Genomic DNA, 25,312 nt, shown 5'->3' with positions numbered 1-25,312 from the left:
CTGTACTGCCCAGCCCTCTCCTGGACAGCACAGATCTATTGAGTCTGTTATTCCTTTAAGGGAATACTATGCACAAAACTCGCTATCCCAAATAGGGTTACCTGGACAATTCAACTTGAACACACTGGATGAGATAAAACAGTAAAACAAGTTTATTAACTAAAAAAGGGAGATGTTAAGTGAGTATAAGTAAGAGGCATAAAAGTCAGAAATGGATACAAGAAAAATAAAGATTAAAATGCTTACTACTCCTAACCTTAATAAAAACTAAGATTCAAAGAAAAGTTCTCTCACCACATGCTCTCAGCAGTCTTACTGACCAAACCCTTTAGATCAGGACCTGGCCCCCAAACTCCAATGGCTGTTTCCTTTGTCTCTTCAGGTGCAGTGAATGTGATGGGCAGGGCGAGAGAGAGGGGTCCATTGAGGTATTTGCTGCTTCTTTTTATAGTCCTGTCCCCCTTTGAGAAGCATTTTCAGCTGGGAGCAAAGTGGTGAGCAGACTATGTGAAAGGAAACTGTTTCTTTAGTAAGATGTAGATTTTTTTGCCCATGCCTCCTTTCCTGCCAAAGAATGGTCACTTACCTGGTAATTGTCCGTCAGCTGAGGCATCAATTTGCCCTTTGTCTCTGAGAAACTGGTCTGACCACTCCCCAAACTTACCTGGAAAAAAACATTTTAGTCATGATTTCAGCTCATGTTTATAACTTCACATATGCTGCTGCTATATGTATTTTGCCATAGTATTGATCAGCATATTATGAGTTTTTAAATGATGCCTCAGAAAGCCTGTTTGCAAAGTGTGAATGAATATACCCATGTCCACACCCTACAAGCTATTGTAGTAATGTTTGTACAAGACATGTCAAGGATAAGATTTGATCCTAACTATTGTGATAGACCCAGGCCAGCTGGGCACAGCAGAGTAATCCTGTTGGGATCCAAAGTGGGCGGGCCGCTTCACCCGCCCACTACTAAAGGACCTCCCCCAGGGGAGGATCCACAGGTCTGGTATTCCAAATAATTGTGGGGGACAACTAATGAGAGAACGGGAGTGAGGTCAGAGGGCTAAACGAAGGGAACCTGATGGGGACACCAAGCAGAGAACCCCGGACAGCGCCCACTGCTCCTTGAAGGTGTCAAGGGAGCCAGCGGACGCCGCCCAGAGGAACTCTGCCCAGATGTATGAATAGACTGAGGAGCGGAAATAGTCCCAACTGTCGCAGGAAACCCTGTCGGCCAGCCTCCTCTCCCTGGTTTTGTAGATGGCCATTTTGGCCAGGGCTAGGAGGAGGCTGACAAGGAGGTCCTGCAACTTTGTGGGGCCATGGATGGGGAGTGCGTAGATGAACAGGTGAGGGGAAAAGTGCAACCAAAAATGTAATAGTATATCCAAGAGAAGCTGGAATAGGGGCTGCAACCTGGTGCACTCCAGGTACATGTGCGCCAGAATCTCCCTCATGCTGCAAAAGGGGCAGGTGTCTGGGAGGGGAGTGAACCGCTCCAAGTACGCGCCCATGCTCACAGCTCTGTGAAGGATTTGCCAGCTGACATCCCCGGTGGGCCTCAGGACCAGGGTGAAATATAGGCTGGCCCACTGGGGCTCTTCACCCTCCAGAGGTGGCAAGAGGTCCTGCCACTTTGTGCCAGGGCGAGATGCAAGGGTGAGGACATGAAAAGTGTGGAGCATGAGCATGTACAGATGTTTTCTTGGTGTGGTCCGTAACTGAACCAGCTGCAAGTCATGGGGTGGAGGGTGGGCGGGGCGTGCCCTCTCATAGGACCCAGTCGAGGAAGACCCGTGCAGTGGGCGCTAAAGTGGCCCTCACCTCCTGAAATATGCATCAGGGAGTACAAGGCCTGGAGAGCCCCATGCGCCAAGTGAGCATCAGGGGATCCAGCCAGTCTCCCTGGTTGTAGTCCAGGAGGTCTCCAACTCCGGTGACTTCTGCCAGGACCAACCTCTGGCACACTGAGGGGGACTCTACCACCTGCACTGGGAGCTGGGGGTTGTGTTGCAGGGGCTCCGCAAGAAGATCTGCCCCCTCAGCAGCCGCCAAGTTTCCAGGTTCAGAGGAGGTCCTGGTAGAAGACCAACAGCCTGGAGAGGTCTCGCGGAAGACCTCTCAGATGGAGATAAAGGAGCTGCTGGTTGTATTGGAGCCAGAGGTGAAAGTAAGCCGGTATGGCGTACTGGTAAGAGCCGGTGCACGTACCAGGACCGGCTTCTGAGAGGGCAATTTAAAGCCTTGGGGTAGTGGCAGCAGGGCAGCAGCAGGGATTTAAAAGGGCCCCGGAGCTCCAGCCGCTGCTACTACCCGGGGGCCCTTTAAATCCCCGCCTGAGCCCTGCTGCCTGAGCCCTGGGGTAGGGGTGGGGGGGCTCCGGTGGGCATTTAAAGGGCCGGGGCAGTAGCGGCGGCTGGAGCCCCGAGTGTATTCAGGTCAATTCACTTGTGTCTTAGTACAGATCAAAGTTTTGGGTGTTTGAACTTCATGAAAACTAATGGGACATTACATGCATTGTTTTCACTTATCTGTTCATGTTACGATGTAATAGAATTTAAATTGTGTATTCCATGTAACTAAATAACTCAAAGAAATCTTGTGAAATGCTAATGAAGGATTTAAGGACTTTAACAGAAAATGCTAATTTCAAAGCAAGTGGCCATTATGTAGTGTGGTTGGAGGTCAAAGGATTAAATGCATTCCTCACACATCATCATCAAAGGAAAAGCCCATGTGGGTAGAGACACTGTCAGTTTGTGTTCTATCAGAAGTTAATATGGATTCAAGGAAAAATTCTTCATCTCCATTTGGACTCTTACAGGGAAGTGTGCCAGAGATCCTGAGACAATCTGGTTTTAGAGAAACAGAGTAACATTGTGAAGAGAGTGGTCACTTTGGATGGGCTATTACCAGCAGGAGAGTGAGTCTGTGTGTGGAGGGGGCGGAGGGTGAGAAAACCTGGATTTGTGCTGGAAATGGCCCAACTTGATGATCACTTTAGATAAGCTATTACCAGCAGGACATTGGGGTGGGAGGAGGTATTGTTTCATGGTCTCTGTGTGTATATAATGTCTTCTGCAGTTTCCACGGTATGCATCCAATGAAGTGAGCTGTAGCTCACGAAAGCTCATGCTCAAATAAATTGGTTAGTCTCTAAGGTGCCACAAGTACTCCTTTTCTTTTTGAGACAATCTGGGTATCCTGAAGAGACTTTTGGGAGACTTGCAGTTTATTACAGCACTGCCATAATTTGAATTTACAAACAGGTGTGACTCACCTGTTATATTTTACCTGCTTTAACCTCTCAATAATTCTTATTCTTTTTGTTACCTAATAAACCTTTAGTTGTTTACTAAGATTTAGCTATCAACATGGTCTTTGGTAGAAGATCTAGGGTACCAGCTGATCTGAGGTAAGTGGCTGGTCTCTTGGGACTGGTGTGATTTTTGGTTTAAGGGACCTTTTAGCACGAAGTCCAGTTTGTCTGGGTGGCAAGATAGGCTGGAGAGTCTAAGGACACTGTGACTCTATGGTAAGACTGTTCCCATCCAGGAGCTTACATTTGTTACTGGCTTGGTGAAATCTAATGACATAACACCCCACCAGCTGGAGTGGCCCCAGGGACCGCCCGAGCAGCGGCCAATGCAGCTAGCCCCAGGGACCGCCCACGTATTTATAGTATAAGTCACGGACAGGTCACGGGTTTTTGTGTATTGCCTATGACTTGTCCATGACTTTTACTAAAAATACCCATGACTAAATTGTAGCTGTAGTTATAGGCACACTTCCTCAGGCCCAGATCCTGCAATTGAAGCATTTTGACAGACTGCTGTGCCCCTAGGGAAACCCACTGTCTTCTGTGGAGCTCCACACAGGCACAGCAGTTCGTCCACCCACTATCTGTTGCAGGATTGTAGGCTAAGAGAGACAAGCCATCACGTGTGCAGTAAGTTTCCAGTATTTTGGCTGGTCTCTTATTTATATCCAAATTAACATGAATAGTGTTTTATTTTATCATTCCTAAAAGAGCAAACTTGGAGAGAGAACCACCCTGATAACCACTAAGAAGAGAGAGAACATGGATTAAAGGTAAAACATTGCAATCAATATTAACAAATCCTCTGTTAAAGTGTTACCTTTATTAACAGCAAGAATGAGCAATGGCAACACAAATGTGCTCTTCCCATACGGAACAGGTACAATTTTGTGGTTTGAATTAAACAGACTGTTTTTTCCTCACATCAGAACTCATTTCCTTCCAGCCCAGTCTCAGCATCTGGATAACAGTGCAATGCTAATAGGGTTTTTCCCCCCAAGTGATTCTGAGCAGGTCTGTGATTAATCATGCTGTCACCCGTGTCAATGAGAGCAGGAAGCTGAGCATTATTATTTATACCCAGAAAAGTGCTGGGCATTTGCTGTCTGGCGGCAGTGGCCACTTGTCTTGCACCTTCTCTGAAGGATTTACACAAGCATAAGAAAAGTCAGAAGAGAAACTGGGAATTTGGGAACACGTACATGGTGAAGAGAAAATGTAGACGGGATCAAACCAATCCTCATGACGTGCCTACAAAAGTCCCCATTACTCAAACAACAGTTTTAGGATCGGAAGGGAGCAATGTAACATCTCACTGTACATTGTAAAAGGAAAAGGGAAAATGTGAATCCCCTTTGTAACGTGGGAATTCATACCAAAGGGGGCAAATGAGGAAGTATTAACATTAATGTGTTCAGGAGGGGAAAACTCCAGGCCATGCGCTAATGAAAGGACAGAATATGTATATAGAAAATTCCATGAGCACAGCTGAGCACAATTTGTAAACCAAGTTATAACACAGGGATATGTTTCTATGGTGATTCAAGATGTCCAGACCCTGGATACCGGAATTTATTGAGATACAGTAAAAACTGCCAGAAATGGAATTATTAGTTACAGACCAACTAATTAAACCAACTATTCCCCCTATTATCACAAGCTCACAAACAAATGTAAACTCCACTTCTGAAGTTTCCCTATGTCCAGTAGTAACACCAGGACCAGAAAGTGGATTAAAACTTTCCCCTCTCAAAAGCAAAACCATTGCCTTACATGATAAGGTATGTTTGTTCATTGTTCCAATTATTCTTAATATAACCCAATGGGATTTCCACCAATATTGAAGTTGGTCAGGGTAGTCAAGTTGGGGTATTATAGAGAGAATTTAACAAACAACTTTGGGAAAACCCCAGAAGCAAAGGAACAGAATATTAGAAGAAAGAGAGATGATAGTGGGATAACAGGAACTATTATGGGTTGTTTGGGACAGGTATGTCCGTAGTAACTCACGTTGATATTAGAGGCACTGCAAAAGCAGTTAAATTAAAAGTATTAAAAAAAATAAAATCCTCCATCCCCTTGCTAAGGCAGAGGGTAGATTAATTGAGGAACTACTACTTACGGTAATAAATGTGCACGATATTGCCCAGGCATTAAGAGAAAGCCAGGAAACAGTTTATCAGTTAATTAAACACAATAATGATGAAGCTGGAAGTCATACTGCAGATGAAGAAATAATGGGTATATATATATTCCTAGCCATTCAAGAAGCTTTAAGAGATCTCCAAATGGGATAATAGCTAACCTCATCCACCAACAAATATTCGCTGGACTGATACAGGAATGAAACCGAGCTACTCAAGGAGGCTGACATCTTGCAGGAGCTAGCTGCTGTAGTTAGTTACTTCTTGATTACAGTTAATTTATAGAAAACTTGCAAGTCTATTGTTCACTTTCCCGCCAATAATTGAAAAGGTCATTAATGAGACAATAGCATGTGTCCACTCAATAGGTCCTAGAATATTCCATTTTTAAGGAATGTGCCTAGGTCCATCAGATACTGGTAAGAGTCACATGGAGAGTGACAGGCACCCTGTCTGGCCTGCTGCACAGAGGTGCAAGCCGGATGGATTTGCTGATGTGATGCCCTTTGGGCTATGCAACCCGTTTGTGGTATAGATCATAGTAATGAGACAGAAATCCAAGAAAGGACTCATCTCGACTGCCCAGTATGGCTGAGTACTTGGAATGGACATCAAACACGGGCAGGAAATGAAGAGTACCGTGTGGTCGCACACCAGTTAAAATACCATGATGGAGAAAAATCATGCCTGAGTAGTCAGTTCAATTGGTGTTTTATCTCTAAACTGAAAACTGTAATTAGATCAGTCAAAAATCATACCTATACCCAAATTTGTTGACCCTTTAGTATAAAAAAAAAGTTGACCAGACTCTGGTCCTGAGGCTATGTGATTGTTCCCTAACTTTACAGTACCTGTTGCTATATTAAACTTGTACTTTGTTAACATTAAATACAAATAATTTTTCCTGCATGTGGATTAATTAGATCCAGTGAATAATCAAATGGAACAAAGTTTAAAACCAGTTAACTGGTGGGATCAGGTTAATAAAATTGGGGAACATACAGCTGTGGTATTAAGTTTTAAGATGTGTTAAACAAACATGTATTATGGATACAAATAATTGTAGCACAGCTTATAACGCATTCTAAGATAAGCTGTATGTTAAAGGATCATCAAAAGAAACAGGAAAGCAAACAAGCGTTGGTGTATACCACCTTACTCCAGCATGTAAAATAAGCAAAACCCTTTGAAAATATATTTTCGAGGGTACTGGTATAGGGGGATAACGGTTGGAGAACAATTGATTATTAGGGCCCTGAAATAAAGACACCCCTCAAAATGCAACACTGGGAAAATTACTAACAAGGTGGTCATGTTTTTATTTTTTGGTAATGATTTGGAAACCCCACCACTCAAAGAACCTGTGTTTAAAGAAGATAAAGTAGTATTAACATTTTGAGATGGGGTGCTTTTTACTCCTTCCTCCCCCAGTGGGTATGATAATCTATTGAATTAAGATACTATTTAGCTATTCTTCATTTTTATATTTCTGTAAGATTTGTTAGTTATATTTTAATAATTTGTAATCATGGATAGTGATATCCCAAGGCCTCAGCCTCCCTCGCTGATATAAGCATAGTTTTGCCAGTTGTTACATAGAATTGCTGATCTGCTTTAAATGATGTTATTGCTGACAGGACAAAGGTAACATCATGCTGGAAGATTTAAGCAAAGGTACACAAAACTGAAAAGACCAAAAAAATCCCCTCTTTACTAGAAAGCCCAGGAGCACGATGACATGGAACAGAATGATACAGAAATTGTCTTAACAGCAAAACCTGTGTAAATTGAAAACTGTGCATTCGCAGTGTACAGTTATATAAGAAAATGCCTAATGTGCTTAAAGCTGAATGGAGAAAGGTTAAGAAACGTGTAATGAGGAAATGTACAAAAAGACTCAAGTGAACAAATCAGAGAAACAGCAGACCAGAAACCGAAAGAACAGGACTGAAGGATCAGACAAGAAGTCAAAGGCAGCAATGACCATCATCAAGTACAGGAGAACTTTCCAGGTCCCTGGAATGTAGTAACTTGGGTCCCCTACCTAAGCAGTCAAATATATGTATAAATATGTGTATAAGTGACAATAATTCTCTCTGAAATTGGATTAAATAAATGCAAAGATTGATTAAGTCTAAATTGGGTGGATTTGTGACTCAGTTTCCCATCTTCCACTCCCAAACAGACTATGGAGTAATGTATCACAGGATTTTGGGGCATCCTTACCTGACTTAAAAACAATCTTTAGCCTTAATGAATCAACCCATTTGAAATAGTTTTCACAGAGGTGCTAGTTAAGTTTCAACTTATTTCCAGATGTACAGCCTGTGGCACTTGGCAGCTGGGTCAGAGTTCACTCTCTCAGGCTTAGAGCCTCAGAATTGACTCTGATAATTGCTGTGATTATATTGCTAATGCCATGGTGACAGCAGAAAAGTAGATTGAAGTTAGTATATTTCGCTGACACCACAACCCTCAGCCAATGTCAGACTTCTTATCAGCTCCTTTCTGGTCAAAAAACCTAATCAAATTATAGTTCTGAATGTCATTTGATGTTAGCCTGCTAATCAAGGAACCGTCTCATTTTGATGGGCTTTCACCCACATAGCATACATTCAGGACACTATCTGGGAGAGTTTCAGACACTTATTATAAAGGCAGTGTTCGTGAAACCAGTTCCATACCTGCAAGTCATGCTTCCTTGGGCTGTGGTCTTGTCACATCTTAAATGCCGAGAAAGCCAACAGGAGATATGAATTTAAAACACCAAGGTGCGTCAGGTGACTGTGTTGGGTATTTGGTATGTGTATCTCTTTGCTCTAAGCCAGAGCTTTAGCAGAGTGCTGAAAAGCCCCTGGATAAAATTCCACCATTAGATGGAGCTCCATGTCTGCCTCTCCCACATTTATCTGTCAGGAAGAGAGATGTGTTGAATTAAAGCCCTGATTCTCCAGCCTCCTCCCCCAGGAACCACATTTACTGCTGTTTGCTCTACAACTGGAAGCTATTACCTTTCTACCTGCTACACCTATCTTTGCTCCTCTATTTCCCTCATTACATCATCATAAGAAAGAGTGGAGGTGCCATTGAGGGACAACAGCCACTTGCCACATATGCCCCAAACCCTTGTATTTTCCATCTGGCTTTAATGCTTCAATGATGGGAGAATAGCGAATAGGACAGGGGTTGAGAAAACCCGGGACAGAATCTCAAGAGGGAGCAGGCAGGAGAGGGATACCCCATGGTCTACACAATATGGAGGAGGGAAACATTCAAGAGTTAGGTGGAGTAAGTGACTCCTAAGGTGAGGTGGTAACTCAATGTGAGACAGATAGTCCAGAGTGAGAGAGAGAGAGAGCAGAGGAAGAGACCCAGGAGTTGGAGAAAGACTGAGGGGAAGAGACCTTGGGGAGGGAGGGATGAGAGAAAGATACGTACAACTAAACAGGGACTACAGAAGAAAGGAAGTGTAGTGGAAGAGGAACCAACACAGATGAGGACAGGATGGAGGCTGAACACCACAGTAGCAACTATGAGAATAGAGAATGAACCAAAGTGCGGGGGGGAGAAGGAGATGTTGCTCTCTGAAGAAAGAATAAGGAGTGACAGAAAGGAGAAATGAAAAACCCTACATGGGGAAAAATGGAGTGGCAGTAGAGGCATAGAACTAGTATATAACACTTGCATCTTTTAGGACTTGATTTCAGCATACTATGCCTTCGGGTTTCCTGGAGCCTGCTGGCTCTAGCTTCTATTTTATGATGCATAGTTTAGTGCTGATAGAGGACAGACGCACATACTCCCTCAGTTGCTTCCACGTGAAGGCTTTATTTTTGTTTTCTTGTTTTAGAAGAACTAAAACTCAATCAAAAAGTCATTCAGACTGAAAATACGCACTTGCTGTTTGTGTGCAGAGAAACATGATAAGAATAAAGAGAAACGATAAAGAGAACAAAGAAAAACTTTTAGTCGAGTGAATTCTAACTTTTCTAATTGTTATTGCACTCTAAATAAGAGTGTTTGGAGGAAAGGGTTGGGATGGAAGGACTCTTTTGAGCACTTGTGTTAGAACAATGCCTCTGACTAGCTACCTATTCTGGTTGTTGTGGTAAAGAACCTGTGTTCTCTTGGTTGCTAGCCACTGTGCATTCTGCAGTTAAAAAATTAGTGGCTCAGTTTGCTACTCACTATTTCCGTGTGGTTGACACTTTGTTTAAAACTATAACCTCAGTGTTTACATCTTTAGGTTTTTTGCATGCATATATGCAGGACTGGAACTAAAAAAATTAAAAATGCTCCTACTGAGGACAGCTAGGTGGTCTTTCTCCAGATATACATTTTCCAGGTCACAGAGTGTCTGCTTTTGCATGAAAGCCATTATCATAAATGTGCAATGATATCATTGTTACAAAAGCAATTGTTTTAGTAATTGGTTCGAATTCTTCCAGGAGATGAATCACATCTTTTATACAGATCTCAAATATTACAAGCCAGATCCTCAGCTGGTGTAACTTGTCCTTAAAGTAGCTACAGCAATTCACCTCAGCTGAGGGTCTCACCCTAAGTGCTTTAGCACACACGTAGCTTCATAGGATTCCGAGGCCAGAAAAGACCATTGTGATCAAATAGTCTGACTTCCTGTACAACACAGACCATAAAACTCCCCAAAAATAATTCCTAGAGCAGATCTTTTAGAAAAAAAGATCCAATCTTGATTTAGAAATTGTCAGTGATGGTGAATCCACCACAATCCTTGGTAAGTTGTTCCAGTGGTTAATTAGTCTCTCTGTCAAAAAATGTATACCTTATTTCCAGTCTAAATTTATGCTTCCATACATTAGATCATGTTATACCTTTTTCTCCTAGATAGAGGAGCCCATTATTAAATATTTGTTCCCCATGTAGATACTAACGGAATGCTGTCAGATCACCCCTTAATCTTAATAGTGGATACACTATTCCAGCAGCAGCCGTGACAGAGCCAAATGCAGAGATTAAATAAGCTTTCTACTCCGAGTACAGATTCCTGTTTATGCATCCAAGGATTGCATTAGCCCTTTGGCCAAAGCATCACACTAGGAGCTCATGTTTAGCTGATTATTCACCATGATTTCTTTTTCAGCATCATTACTTCCCAGGATAGAGTCCTCCACTCTGTAAGTATGGCCTACATTCTTTGTTCATAGATGAATACATTTACATTTAGCTGTATTAAGACGCATACTGTTTACTTTCACCCAGTTTACCAAGTGATCCAGATCACTCTGAACCATGTGCATCATTAATTTTCTAAATATCAAACTGATGTCAGCTGAAGGAAAAAGGCACATTTGAAAAAGAAAATTACTAGTACCTTTCCCCACAACAGACCCCCCCACCCCCCATACACAGAAGCCAGAGCCTAGAGTGTGGCACAAATTATCCAAGCCTCCTTTGCAGTTGAGGGGATGAGCTTTGCATTACAAAAATTACAAATTAAATTTTGGTATAAACAAATCCATCTTTGGATGTGTCATGATGTATAGTACCATAAACAAAGTATCAGAGTCATTCTACTTACTGCAAATTTTAGTTACAGGATTTGGAGGGTCCTCTATCAAAATTAATGCAACTCTCTAATCACAACCTGCTTTATGACAAGATACATCTTGCATTACAAGGGAGCTTTTACAAAATTAAAAGCAATATACAGGGAGTGTATCATTTCTTTGAGCTTCCTCTGCAGTCTCAGACAATTTGTAATTAATATGCAAGCACAGCAAATTGAACTCTGGTATTTAATACCACAGACATGTCCTTCCTTTAAAAGCTGTCAATTTTAATGCCATTATTATAAATATGACTCAAGGTAGATGCAAAGGAACAGAAGGCAAATCAAAGTAAGCACTCTGCTTCTTTTAAATTCATACTGGTAGGAAAGTGAATGCTTTCTGGCCTGAGATTCCAAAAGGGAAGAGAAAACTCTAAGAAGTAGAACTGCTACTTGTTGAAGAGGATTGGAAGATGTCACCCTTTAAAAATGAGTTTGTTCAGCCCCACACACAATCTCTTCTCTGAATAATGCCATCAGAGCAGTGTGAACAGGGCTAGTGCAGGCAGACAACCTAACTAATATTAAGATGGTGCTTGATGAATTTATGAACAGGATTATATGATGAAGTTGCTTGCAATAGTAGGGGCCTGGGCTCCATGACCCAGGAGGTCCATTCTAGTCTTATGTTCCTAGGCTAAGATTGTGGAAAAGGCCTTCAAAGGATTATTAACAATGAACAAAAATGCTTGCTGTAAAGGACTTTTAGATTGACATCATCTACATTTTTGGGGGTGGGGGGAAGAGGAAAAGATCGAAATTACTTTTCTCCCTGTAGCATATGATTTAGGCCCAAATTTGAAGTATCCACTAATTCTGGGTGCTCAACTAATGACAATAATTTGGGGCCTGGTTTCCAGAAGTCATGAGACCTCCCAGGTGAAGTTAGTTGAGGCTGCAAGTGTTCTGCATTTCTGAAAATCAGTCCCTCAGTGTTTCAGGTTGGGTACTGAAAAACAGAAGCTCCCAATATTAGTGGATCTTTCTGAAAACTCAGTCTGAGTTGTTTGCTTTTCACTCTGTATTGCCAATGTGTTGTCAGTTTTGCTTTTGTTACTCCATAGTACTAATTCTCTGGCACCAGAAGACAGGTGATATTGGAAACAGCCAGGGAATATCCAAAACTGCTTCTCATGGACAAACTATTTGGCAGTGACCTTTCAGGCACAGGTGATGAATGTGTATGGGGGGGTGGGGGTGGGGGTGGGGTGGCATGCAGGGTCACATGCCCCCTTAGCTTTGCATACTGAGCATGCTTAGTAACGTGGCTGAAGCCAGCTGCTCTGACTCTGCTCCCCCCTACCCCTGCCACTATCAGCAGGCATGGGTCCTTTCTGCTTTCAGCTACCTTTGTTTTCTCCCTCTAGAAGCAGAGAGTAATGCTGGGCACGCTATGGAAGGATGGCAAGTTTTAATTTCTGCCTGGAAGGGGATTTTTAGGTCAGGATTAAGAAGGAGGCTGCATCCAAATGCCACCTGAAAGATGAGTTTGTTGCAAGATTTCTAGCTAACAGTTCTCAGGTAAAGGCAGAGTACCTAAATGGTCACCATGGGCCATTCACATATCCTCAGCCAATGGAGAGGGGCTGCGTAGCTGGAAGAACAGAATCCCGGGGAGTACCCTCAGCATCGGGGAGGCTGGTGAGATGGCTCCGTTCCATCTGCATTGGCTAGGGAAGAGAGGGGTGAATTTGGGGGCAGTGGAGCTGCACTCTAGCTATTCTGTACTGTACTGACCCATGGAGACCCTGCAGCAGAGCATAATTTACAGCAGCCCCTGCACTTCCAGGATCCAGAAGGCTCAAAACCCACTTTTGTCCAATCCCCTCTGTATGGTGGGCTCAGCTCTGCTGGAATTGAGAATGGGAGGCTGTGCCTGTACTTAGCTACAGAAGCGACACAAGTAGTGTCAGACAGCTGCCTACTCTTTTACAAGTGCAGTTGGGGCCCTATTTTGGTTTCTATTTGCTCTTTAAACATATAAAACAGCCTGGGCTGAGGTGACCCTCTAGTCCAGTCATTGTTTCTATTTGATCTCCACCTTTGAAAGCCTCTGAGGCAGATTTTCCCTTCCTCTCCCTGATGAAAAGTGGAGCAAAGAGGTTCACTTCCTCAGCAATACAGCTCTTGCCGGTCATTAAATTCCCTTCATTCAACCTCAAAGGGCCTATAAATCTCCCTCACCAACTTCATATATTTGTCATAATTGTATCAATCATCTTTACTTCAGGTGCAATTCCCCCCCTCCACTTTGATCTTCAACCTTACTTGACTTGATCATTGTCTTGCATTGTTTTTAGTCTCATGGCCAGAGATTTTGATTTGTGATTGGCACAGGACACAAGTAATTAGGAGAAAGGAGGAGGAGGAAACTTTCAGAGATCTTGCACAGGGCACAAGTTAGATGCAATGAAAAGGATTCCAATTACTGATGGTGCAGAGAGAAAGTGAGGGTTGTGTTGTTAGGCAAGAATGACAGCATTCAAGGAGCACACAGCACATATCTGAGGCAGAGATGCCATGCAGCTATAATGAATGTCATCCACTGAAGAATATTTGAAGGAAACAAGACTGTCAATGCTTCCTTCTGAGGGTAGTGGATAAAAAATGCTAAAATCACTGTAACCAAGAAATGCACGAGATATCATTTAAATCTTTAAAAGTATATTTCAGGCAAGGTGAATGGATCAGTGAAAAAGCAACGTGCTATGAAAATTTTCAGCCCTTCATAGCCAGTTAAAATCCTGCCCAGGTCAGTGGTGACAAGAGCTTTAACCAGCCAGTGACTAGGTCATTCAACATAAACACACACACAGTCCACTAGGCCCTTTCATTTAACAATTTCCATGCTCAGAAAAGCTTGCTTTACTATTTGAGAATTGATAATGGGCAATGTGGTACTAAAAATAAAATAACTTTCATTGCATTGCAACTTCATCAGCTTCCCCATATCAACTTCAGGGAGAATCCTACGTCTTCTCTCACATCACTTGTCTGTTAGTCTATTTAACTTGTAAGCTCTTTAGGAACAGGGACTGTGGGAACCTATTCTAACTGCTACCACAATATTAGTAATAATACAGTCACTGTACTATCACTGCAATCAGCTGATATTCCCTTACCATTTGTAAACCTGATCTGCATCACATTACTTGAGCCAAGAAAACATTTCGTTTCTTACCAACGCTCCTGTATGTCACACCTTTATTACAATCACCAGGGCAGACATGGAGGCCAGTTCCTCTACTCTTATTAGAATTGCCATGGCAGTTTTAATGACCAGTAGTCCCAAAGATGGAACTATACAACTATAGTCCTCTCCAGTGCCATCCTGGGACAGTAGTTTAGTACAGCCTCACAAACATGGCTGCTTCAGTAACCCACACACCTTCTGAGTGTGGTGTTCTGTCCCATCTAGTGACACCGAGACCACTTAGAGAGCAATTAATGAGTGCTCTACAGCCTTAGCCAGACAGATGGCTTTTAGCTCATGCAGTAGAGGCTCATTCACTGAGCTCCAGAGGTCCCAGGTTCGATTCCACCCGCTGACGAGTGGGGTCTGTTGGCGTACACTTGCATCATCCCAGGACTTCCCTATTTGTCTATTACCTGAAGACCAACCTGACCTCTGCTCCATTTAGGCTGAGAGATTTGACAAGTTCACAGCCCAAAGTGCCTGCAGTAGACTCTAGGATTAGGAGATATCTTTAGATGTGGTATGGTCAGTACGAATAAGTAAAAAGAGGAAGTAGCCTATCACAGTACACATGTAAAGAGACATGATGTGGAGAAAGAAAGAAAGCAAGCAAGCAATATACACGAGGTTATAATTGTGGCTTATACCGACATGTTCCATAAAAATAAAAATCACCAAAGTCTAGACAGCATAGAAACTACTGAGAATAAGAGCAAGATTCCCCAATGTTTTATGGGGTTAACTGTCTAGAGAAGAAGAGTGTGATAAACTTTGTGTCTTAAACAACATACAAGATTGCATAGAGACCAGGGAGGAGACAGTCACCAGCAGTTGCATAACCAACTGTCCAATTAAAGGAAGTTGGTCATTTTAGGATGGAAAAAACTGCCAAGGAATGGCTAATGATCCACTTCTAATGAAAGAACAGCATTCAGTTCCAAAGGAAAAAGCAGCTGTAAAGAAGGAGCTAAATGTTCCCTTCTCTCTTGAGAAACAGTCCAGTTAAAAAAAAAAGAAATCACTTTTTAAGCGCATCAAGATCTTGAATGGGGAAGATGAGAGTAGGTAAAGCGCTTTCATGGGCTAATGTAACTGTAAATCAGAGGGATTTCACATCTCCCAAAGAAAGTTTGCTATGAAATGAAAAATCATTCTTTTAATGAGCAGAGAAGACAATGAGGTAAACCAAGCTGAAGTTTAAAAGGAACTAGGATGAACATGTCAAGCACAATGTGTGGAGATTAAAAGGGAGGCAACTGGAAAACATCAGCCTAATGGTGAACATAACCATAAAAGAAAGTTCAAAATTCTGTACAAAAGTATATGAATGCCTTTGGTGGGGACAGTAAAGGGAAGCAGAATAGTCTTATTAACTTCAGTGCCTAGTAGTGGGGGAGAAACAAGGGTTACTCACCTTGTAACTATTGTTCAAGTTGTGTTGCTCAGATCCATTCCAATTAGGTGTGCACGTCCCACGTGCACAGTCGTCAAAACTTTTTTCTCCTAGTGGCACCCATCGGGTTGGCTGTGGAGCCCCATGAAGTGGCACCTTCACGACGCTCCATATATGACCCTGCCGACCCGGCGTCCCCTCAGTTCCTTCTTGCCAGTTACTCCAACAGAGGGGAAGGCGGGAAGGTTTGGAAAGGATCTGAGCAACACATCTTGAAGAACAAGAGTTATGAGAAGGTGAGTAACCGTTTTTTCTTCTTCCAGAGATTGCTCATATCGATTCCAATTAAGTGACTCCCAAGCCTTACCTAGGTGGTGGGGTCGGAGTTATGGAATCACTGATTGGAGTGCCGCTCTGCCGAAAGCCGCATCATCTCTGGCATGCTGGATGATGGCATAATGAGAGGTGAACTTATGTACTGAGGACCAAGTTGTTGCCCTGCAGATTTCTTGGATCAGGACCTGGGCCAGGAATGATGCAGATGAGGCCTGGGCCCTTGTGGAGTGTGCTGTAAGAGCCAGGGATGGTAGTTTGGCCAGCTCGTAGCATGTGCTGATGCATGACATGATCCAGGAGGATATTCTTTGAGATGAGACCATGAGTCCTTTCATCCACTCTGTCACCACTATTAACAACTGGTTCAACTTCCTGACTGACTTAATGCGCTGGATTTAGAAGGCTAGCACTCACCAAACATTGAGGGAGTACATCCTCTGCTCATGGCTACTGGTATGAGGCTTAGGATAAAAAACCAGGTAAGAAAATGTCTTGACTAGTGTCGAAGTGTGACACCACCTTAGAAAGTAAGGCCGGGTGAGGTCTGAGTTGCACCTTCTCCCTGTGCAAAACCATATCAGGTGGGTCTAAGGTAAGGGGCTTTAATTCAGACACACTCCTTGCAGATGTAATGGAGACCAGAAAGGCTACCTTCCACAACAGGTAGAGAAGGGGCAAGTCACCAGCGGTTCAGATGGGGGCCCCATGAGCCTGGAGAAGACCAGGTTAAGGTCCCAGCGGTGATAGGCTGTCTGATCTGGGGATATAGGCATTCCAGACCTTGAAGGAAGCAACCAACCATAGGGTTGGCAAAGACAGAGTGATCAGACGCTCCCAGTTGGAAGGTCGAGATAGCAGCGAGGTGTACCCTTATGGAGGACGCTGCCAGGCGTTGCTGTTTCAGGTGCAGAAGGTACTATAAGATGAGAGGTACAGGTGCCTGGAGAGGGGGTGTACAATGTTGGTCACACCAACAAGTAAATCTCTTCCACTTTGCCAGATATGTGGCTCTAGTGGAGGGCTTCCTGCTGCCGAGGAAGACCTCCCTTACTTGTTCTGAGCACAGAAGTTCCATGGGGTTCAGCCATGAAGCTTCCAAGCTGTGAGGTGGAGGGACTGCAGGTCGGGCTGATGAAGATGACTGTGGACCTGAGTGATCAGGTCGGGAAGGAGAGGCAACGTGACTGGGAGTCCACTGAGTTCTAAGAGTGTGGTGTACCAAAGTTGTTGAGGCCACACTGGTGCTACCAGAATTATCTCTGCCCCATCCCTGCAGACCTTGAGTAGGACCTTGTGCATGAGAGGGAATGGGGGAAAAGGCGTAGCTCAGGCAGCCTCCCCAGGGTAGCAGGAATGCATCCGTGATTGATGCTGGCCTGTGTCTCTGGAAGGAGCTGAACATCAGGCATTTCCTGCTGCTCCGGGGGCAAACAGGTAGACCTGGGGAAACCCCCACCTCTGGAAGATGGAGTGTATGACATCCAGCTGGAGGGACCACTCGTGCATGCAGAAGGACCTGCTGAGGTGGTCCACCAGTGTATCTTGAACTCCTGGTAGATAGGAAGCTTCCAGGTGAATGGAGTGGGCTATGTGGAACTCCCACAGCTGAAGCACTTCCCAACATAGGGGAGAGGATTGGGCTCCACCCTGCTTGTTGATGTAAAACATGGCAGTGGTGTTGTCCATCAGAACTGCTATACACTGACCTTGTATTCAGGCCTGAAAGGTCTGGCATGCTAGTTGCACTGCCCTCAGCTCCTTGATATTAATATGGAGGTAGAACTCATCCTGCAACCAGAGGCCCTGCATTTGGAGGTCTCCCAAATGCGCACCCCATCCCAGAGCTGACATGTCCATTACCAGGGACAAGGAAGGCTGAGGGCTGTTGAAGGGGACTCCTCTGCAGACTGCTCGAGGGTCGAGCCACCATTGAAAGGACTCAAGAACCTGCCCCGGCACCATGACTATTGAATTCAAGCTCTCATGTTCCGGGCAATAGGCCGAAGGGAGCCATGCCTGTAGAGGCCTGAGCCTCAGTCTGGCATGCCGGGTCACGCAAGTGCAGGCAGCCATGTTGCCAAGGAGACTCAGGCACCCCCTTGCTGTAGTGGTGGGGTATTGGCAGAGGCCTTGAATAATGTCCATGATGGCTTGGAAGCGGGGCTCTGGCAAAAGAGCTCTTGCCTGAACCGAGTCTCTCACAGCAGCGATGAATTCTATTCTATGAATCTATCCCAAAGAATAGATAAGTTGGTGATAAGGTTGACTTGTTCAAGTTGAGGAGGAGACCCAGTTGCTCAAATGTGGATCTGATTAATCAGATTTGAGACTCCACCTTCCCCCTAGTATGGCCTCTAAGCAGCCAGTTGTTGAGGTAGGGGTATACCTGCACCTGCCTCCAATGGAGGAAAGCAGCCACAACCGACATGCACTTGGTGAACACTCCGGGGGGCTGTTGAGAGGCCAAATGGAATGACTTAATTGATAATCCTTGTGGTCAATCACGAAACATAGGAACCATTGCACAGGTCCAGTCGCTATATGGAAGTATGTGTCTTTCACATTGAGGATGGCATACCAGTCTCCCGGATCCAGGGAGGGAATCATGGTGCTCTGGAAGACCATGCAGAACTTCAACTTTACCATGAACTTGTTGAGTCCTCGCAGATCTAGAATGGGTCTGAGACCTCCCTTGGCCTCGGGGATTAGGAAGTATCGGGAGTAGAATCCCTTGCCCTTGAGGAATCTTCTCCACCGCTCCCATGGGGAGGAGTGTCTGCACCTCCTGATTAAGGAGTTGCTCATGAAAGGAGTCCCTGAAGAGGGACAGGGAAGGGGTGGCTGGGAGGGAGGGCAGGAGGAGAACTGGAGAGAATATCCCACTTCTACCATACTGAGGACTCAGCAGTCTGAAGTTATTTAGGATCAAGCATGGTAGAAGTGGGACAGACTATTCAAAAGAGATGGGGAAGGATCCAGAAGCGAGGCTGGCGCACTGTCCTCAGGCGCCCCTTCAAAAGGCCTGCTTGGAACCAGACGATGGTTTAGTCAGGCCCTGGCCCTACTCGGACAGGGAGTTGGAAGTCTTTCATCTGCCATTCCTGCCCCTTCTCCTATAAAAGTCCTGCCTCAGCTGAGGAGGACAGGAGCGCTGCTGCTGCAGGGGCTTGAAATGTTTGCGTTGGGTTGCCGGGGTGTGCATACCCAAGGATTTCATGGTAGCCCTTGAGTCCTTTTGGCTATGCAGCCTAGAGTCAGTCTGCTCCACAAACAGACCTGCCCCATCAAAAGGCAGGTCCTGCATGGTCTGTTGAACGTCAGGTGGGAGTCCCGAGGCCTGAAGCCATGAGCTAAGCCTCATGGCAATACCGGAGGACAAGGTGTGCGCTGCTGAGTCTGTAGCATCTAGTGAGGCCTGTAAAGAGGTCCGTGCCACTGCCTTGCCCTCCTCCACTATCCTCCAAATTCCTCCCTGGACTCAGTTGGCACGAGCTCCTTAAACTTGAGTACAAGGAGTTGAAGCTGTACCCACTCAGAATTGCCAGCTGGTTGGCACTCCTGAGTTGCAATCCCCCCGTAGAGTATACTTTGCACCCAAATAAATCCAGGCGCTTAGCGTCCTTGGATTTAGGCCCTGAGGATTGTTGTCCCTCACTCTCCTTCTCATTTACTACAGCCACCACCACTGGGCAAGGCTGCGGGTGTGAAGAGGTATTTGTACCCCTTAGATGGGACAAAATACTTCCTCTCCACACACTTTGTGGTGGGAGGGATGTAGGCAGTTGTCTGCCAAATGGTCTTACCTTTGGCTTCTACGGTCTTGATGAGGGGTAGAGCCACCCTTGATGTACCTTCCGGGGCCAGGATGTTGACCATCAGGCCCTCCGACTCCACCACCTCAGCCTGCAAGCCCATATTTCTCACCACCCTGAGAAAGAGGCCCTGGTGGGTGTGGCTGTCTATGGGGGGTGGTCCCGAGACGGAGGTGTCTGCATCCATCTCGTCTGGGGAGGAAGACAAGGAGGCTACTGGGGGAACAGGGTCCTCCTGACCTTCTTGGTCTCCAGGGGCCTCCTGTCCTCCCTCACTGACTGGGCCAACACCATCTGGATCTGGCTCAGGAATTGGGGTTGGTTCCAGGGGAAGGCGAGGAAACAGTACTTCCTCAGCACCCCTAGGGGTGGGGTGACTGGCAGAAGCCTCCGGCACCTGCGGTTCAGAGGTCGCCAACCTGTAACCTTTAGACTGAGCACCCTGGGCCTGGTGGTATGCCCACGGGGTCCAAAATGGCCACTGTGCTAGTCCCGGCCACTGCGCAGGCCATGGCCCTACCCTCAACCGGTGCCAGCCCCACTTAGAGTATCTAGACCCTGCCTCAGAGTCTGAAGATGGGGACCAGGACTGTGATGGCTAGGGTGGTGCCGAGCATAGGAAGACCGGGGAGCGGTGCCGCGACTGGGATGTGTGGGGTCACAGATCGGTGCCGGGATGACCAGTGCCTGGAACGGGACCTGCTGCTTTCCAACAGGAATCAACGTGAGGATCAGCGTCATGAGCAGGAGTGCTGGTGCAACCTGGAGTGGTGCTGCAAGTCTGACCGGTGCCATGATTGTGAGCGGTGCCGGGACTCCGAGCGGTGCCATGATTCCTTCAGCAGTGCCCAGGAATGAAGCATCACCTGTTTGCCTTGAGACAGTGCCATACATTGTGGTACCGGAGGCTTGGTGCGAAGGGTGGGGGACCTTGGCGCTGTCATTGTGATGAGGTCCCTTGCAGCCTCAAAGGTGTCTAGGGTGAGTGGCAATTCCACCTCCTCAATGACCTGACCCGGGGAATCCAACGGCACCAGATTCAACAGTCCCCCTTGCAGGGCCGAAGTCGATGGTGCCATCTCCAAAGACTTTGGCACTGGGTGCTCCATTCTGGGATGCACCCTATTGGCCAGCTCCAAAGGGGTGGGTCTCTGAGCTGGAGATCCACTCCTCCCCTGCTTCCGGTGCCACTTCTGCACTGGGGTGTGGGACCAGTGCCCGGTCAATCCCTCTGGTTTCAGTGCCGGGAAGCGGTGGTGCCGCTGGTCTCTCCCAGAGTCCTTCTGTGGTGCCACTTCTACCACGGCCGCCGGGGTGCTGCGCACAGAGGAGCTCGGCGCTAGGTCTTGCTGTGCCGAGGTAGGTTGCAGTCTGAGCGTCGCCTCCATAAGGAGCTGCTTGAGGCAAAAGTCTCGCTCCTCTTTTGCTCTGGAGCAAAACCCTTTACAAATCCTGCACTTGTCAGCTTGCTGTGCTTCCCCCAGACACTTTAAACAAGCGTCATGGGGGTCTTCCATTGGCGTGGGCTTATTGCAGGACTTGGGCATGTAAGCCCCCGAAGGAGAATGCGGTTGGGGTGGAGGGTAAACCCCACAGCCCAACAGCTAACTAACTAATAACTATAAGAACTAAGAATCTAAGTATAAACATGCCAGGGAAACGTGGAGAGCTTGTGAAGCAAGATGCCACTGTTCCAAAGACCATTACTGGCAATAAGAAGGAACTGAGGAGGTGCCGGGTCGGCAGGGTTGTATATTGAATGCCATGAAGGTGCTACTCCAGGGGGCTCCACCCAACAGGTGCTGCTAGGGGAAAAACTTTCCAACGACCGTGCATGTGGCGTGCGCACACCTAATTGGAATCGATATGAGCAACCACTCAAAGAAGAATTTTCATTTATATGCAGTAGCAACTCTTACTCAGAAGGATCCCAAAAGTCGATAAATCACGTATGAAAATAGTTCACCCACTGCTAAATTTCAGCTCCCTTGAAATAAAAATGTAGCAGCTATTTAACCATGCGCAAGAGTTTAGGACAAGAATTGAGAAATCCAAAATCTCTTCTGGGACACCGGCTGTCCAAAGCCATAATTCTGATTGGCTGTTTGACTTTCTTGGTGTCACCACTGTGCATTAAGGCTGATCAAATTATTTTTTATTAATATGCATTCTGAATTTTTCTTCTTGCCCGCTCCTATGCTAGATACTAAGATCACTAGACGTAGCCATCTTTAGCTATGGTCTGAAGTTCAAAGTTAAAATGAGCACCTATGTTCTGTCAATTAAAGCTTTTGTCACTTTATAACAGGGAAGAAGCCAGGAGGGAAATGAAACTTAGTTCACTGGACTCTCCTACCTCTGAGTCCAGTAAACTAAGCAGCATTCCTCTCTTTTTCTCATCAGAGATAACAGAAAAAAAATAGTTAAACCACTGTACTTAAAGTGTCATCATTTCTGTAACTCCTTGTCACAGTCGCTTCACATTTTATAGAAAAAAACCCATATCAACTTCTGGTCTAAGCTACCAATCTTGGGGCGATGATGACTTTTGAAAGAGCAACTGAGTTTCCATAACAACTATGGAGCTTCTGGTCATCACTCATGCAAATAATTTAATAATTTTCCTGAATTAAAGGAGCCTACGTCCCAATTTCAAAAGGGACCCTAGGCACTTAAGGCCCAAGTTCATTTGACTTTCAGTGAGAGACTCCTAACAGCCTAAATCATTTCTGAAAATAGGACATTGGTACTTGGAGAGTTTTAATCCTTAATTACATTTCAAATAGGCTTAGTTATGTCTTTGTTTCAGCCTTAAATGAGACTTTTCTCCAATTATAAGGATTCAGGCTAAGCTTGTCTGTGTGAAAGTTGTTCACTGAACAATCTCTACAGCTAAGATACCACTAGACATGGTCAATTTACACGATAGATAAAGTTATAAAATTGTAGGGCATTTTGTTTTCAATCTCCTCAAGGTAACAAAAAGAGGCAGTGTGGCTAGATACTGAAAAGGGATCAGATTGTTTGTAACAACTACTATAAAATGGTGGTTATGGATGCTCAGATAGGGGTATTCAAATCTGTTACATGGCTGGTCACCACTACCTCCACCATACTGCATTGCACAATTCTGTATAGATGTCATAGGAGGGCCCTGCCTATGGCACCCTCCAGCAGCTAAGCTGCAGCATGACAGGTGCACCTGCCTCCGTTTCCCCTTTCTGCCACCCACGAAAAGAACATAAGACAAAAGCTAATGGACAAGACTGCCACTGGTTTTCGGTACTTAACATTTAAAGAAGAGAAGCGACAGAAAAAGAAAAAAGAAACGAGGAACAGCTATGGGGGAAAGGGAAGGAGAAAAATATGAGACAACCTTTTGAAGAGAGGCCATGCCCCTCAGCACACAGTCAATTTGGACTGCTAGTAAAATAGGTGAAGCTAATGACGCTTAGTCTATCTATTCAGCACTTCACTGGTGATCATAATAGCATAATCTACAATAGTTTGACTTTCCTTTGAACTAAGTTGATCTAATTTATGTTGTGTGGAGATCAGATGTTTTGCTGGACTTAATGAGAGAATTGGGACTGAAATCAGTTCGTGATGTGCCAAGGTTTTGTTCCATCACTTCTATAGCACCTGGTCACAGTGCAGCATAGAGCAGTGGTTTCGAACCTGTGGTCTGCAAATCATGTCTAAGGGGTCCATGAAAGGTTGTCGTTACCATAGAAGAGTGGTTTTCAACCTATGGTCTACAGACCCCTGGGGGGGTCCACAGACTGTGTCTAAGATTTCCAAAGGCGTCTGCACCTCCATTCAACATTTGTTAGGGGTCCGCCAATGAAAAAAGTTTAAAATCACTGCTCTAGAAAGTTTTAAATAATCTAGAATAAGGAAGTATTCTACAGATTTCTGTATGCTTTTCCCCACCACTTTTTACAAAATGTACACCACCAACCTCCAATATCAAGAGTAAAAGTAAATTTGTTACGTTATATTGTGTAGTTACATTTCAATTATAGCGTAATTCAAGGGTGGCTGTGCCTCCCACTAACTACCACCAATTAACATAACCAGAAGTTTAACTACATGACTGAATTGTAGCCTATTGGATAAAGCACTAGGCAGAGACTTAGGAGATCTGGGTTCCATTCCTGGCTTTGCCACTGGCTTGCCAACTGACCTTGGGCAAGTCACTTCACCCCTATGTGCCTCAGTTTCCCCATATTTAAAATGGGGATAACAGTACTAACCTTCTTTGTGAAGCGCTTTGAGACTTATGGATGAAAATTGCTATATAAAAATTAGGTATCATCGTTATCTCTATGATGTTATTCTGAATACATACATTTTAAAAATCCAAGATTATCAAAAGTGATCTGTGATTTTGGGTGCTCTACTAGAGACACCTTAAAGAAGGCTGGGTGCTCAGCAAATCAGGCCTCAGATTGAGTGTCCAAAAACAGAAGCATCCAAAATCATTAGTGTTGGCCAAAATGTATGAGCATTAGTGACATTGTATTTACACTAATTTTTCTCAGTTATGTACAGGAACTCCTCACTTAACGTTGTAGTTATGTTCCTGAAAAATGCAACTTTAAGCAAAACTATGTTAAGTGAATCCAATTTCCCCATAAGAATTAATGTAAATGAGGGAGTTTGGTTCCAGGGAAATTTTTTTCACCAGACAAAAGACTATATTTTATATTATATACACACACACGCAAAATAAGTTTTAAACAAACAATTTAATACTTGTACACAGTGATGATGATTGTGAAGCTTGGTTGAGGTGGCGGAGTAAGAGGGTGGGATATTTCCCAGGGAATGCCTTGCTGCTAAATGATGAACTAGCACTCGGCTGAGCCCTGAAGGGTTAACTCTCACACTCTACAAGGCAGCAGGAAAGAAGAGAGAGCAGAGAGACACACACTGTGTGTGTGAGTGTGAGTGTGAGTGTGAGTGTGAGTGAGAGAGAGATGTGAATTTCCCCTTTAAGGACACTGCCTTGTTAGTTAGATCAGCAAGTTGAGCCGCAGCTGCTGCCAGGGCAAGCTCCCTGCCTCCTGTCACATGTCCCTGCTCTATGGAAGATGGGGTAAGTGGGGTGCAGGAGCGGGAGGAGGGGAACACCCTGACATTAAACCCCCCCTTCCTCCCCTTCTCCCCCCAGCAAGCAGGAGGCTCCTGGGAGCAGCTCCAAGGCAGAGGGCAGGAGCAGTGTGGGAAGGGACACCTGAACTGCTGGCAAATGATAGCCTGCCAGGTGGCTGCCACACAGGGAAGGTAGGGGGGCTGCTGGTCCACCCTGGTTCCAAGCCCCCACCAGCTAGCTGCAAGGGGCTGCTCTTCCTGCAAGCAGTGGACAAAGCAGGCAGTTGCCAAATGACATTAGAAGGGAGCACTGCGCAACTTTAAACGAGCATGTTCCTTAATTGATTAACCGAGAGGACTTTAACTGAGGTGTTCCTGTAGTTAGTCTTCTCTAGTCATGAGTTAGTGGTAATGATAGG

Source organism: Eretmochelys imbricata, chromosome 1 (assembly GCF_965152235.1).
Source record: "Eretmochelys imbricata isolate rEreImb1 chromosome 1, rEreImb1.hap1, whole genome shotgun sequence".
NCBI classification, from domain to species: Eukaryota; Metazoa; Chordata; order Testudines; family Cheloniidae; genus Eretmochelys; species Eretmochelys imbricata.
The sequence above is the reverse complement of the archived record's forward strand: the minus strand, read 5'-3'. Positions refer to the sequence as shown.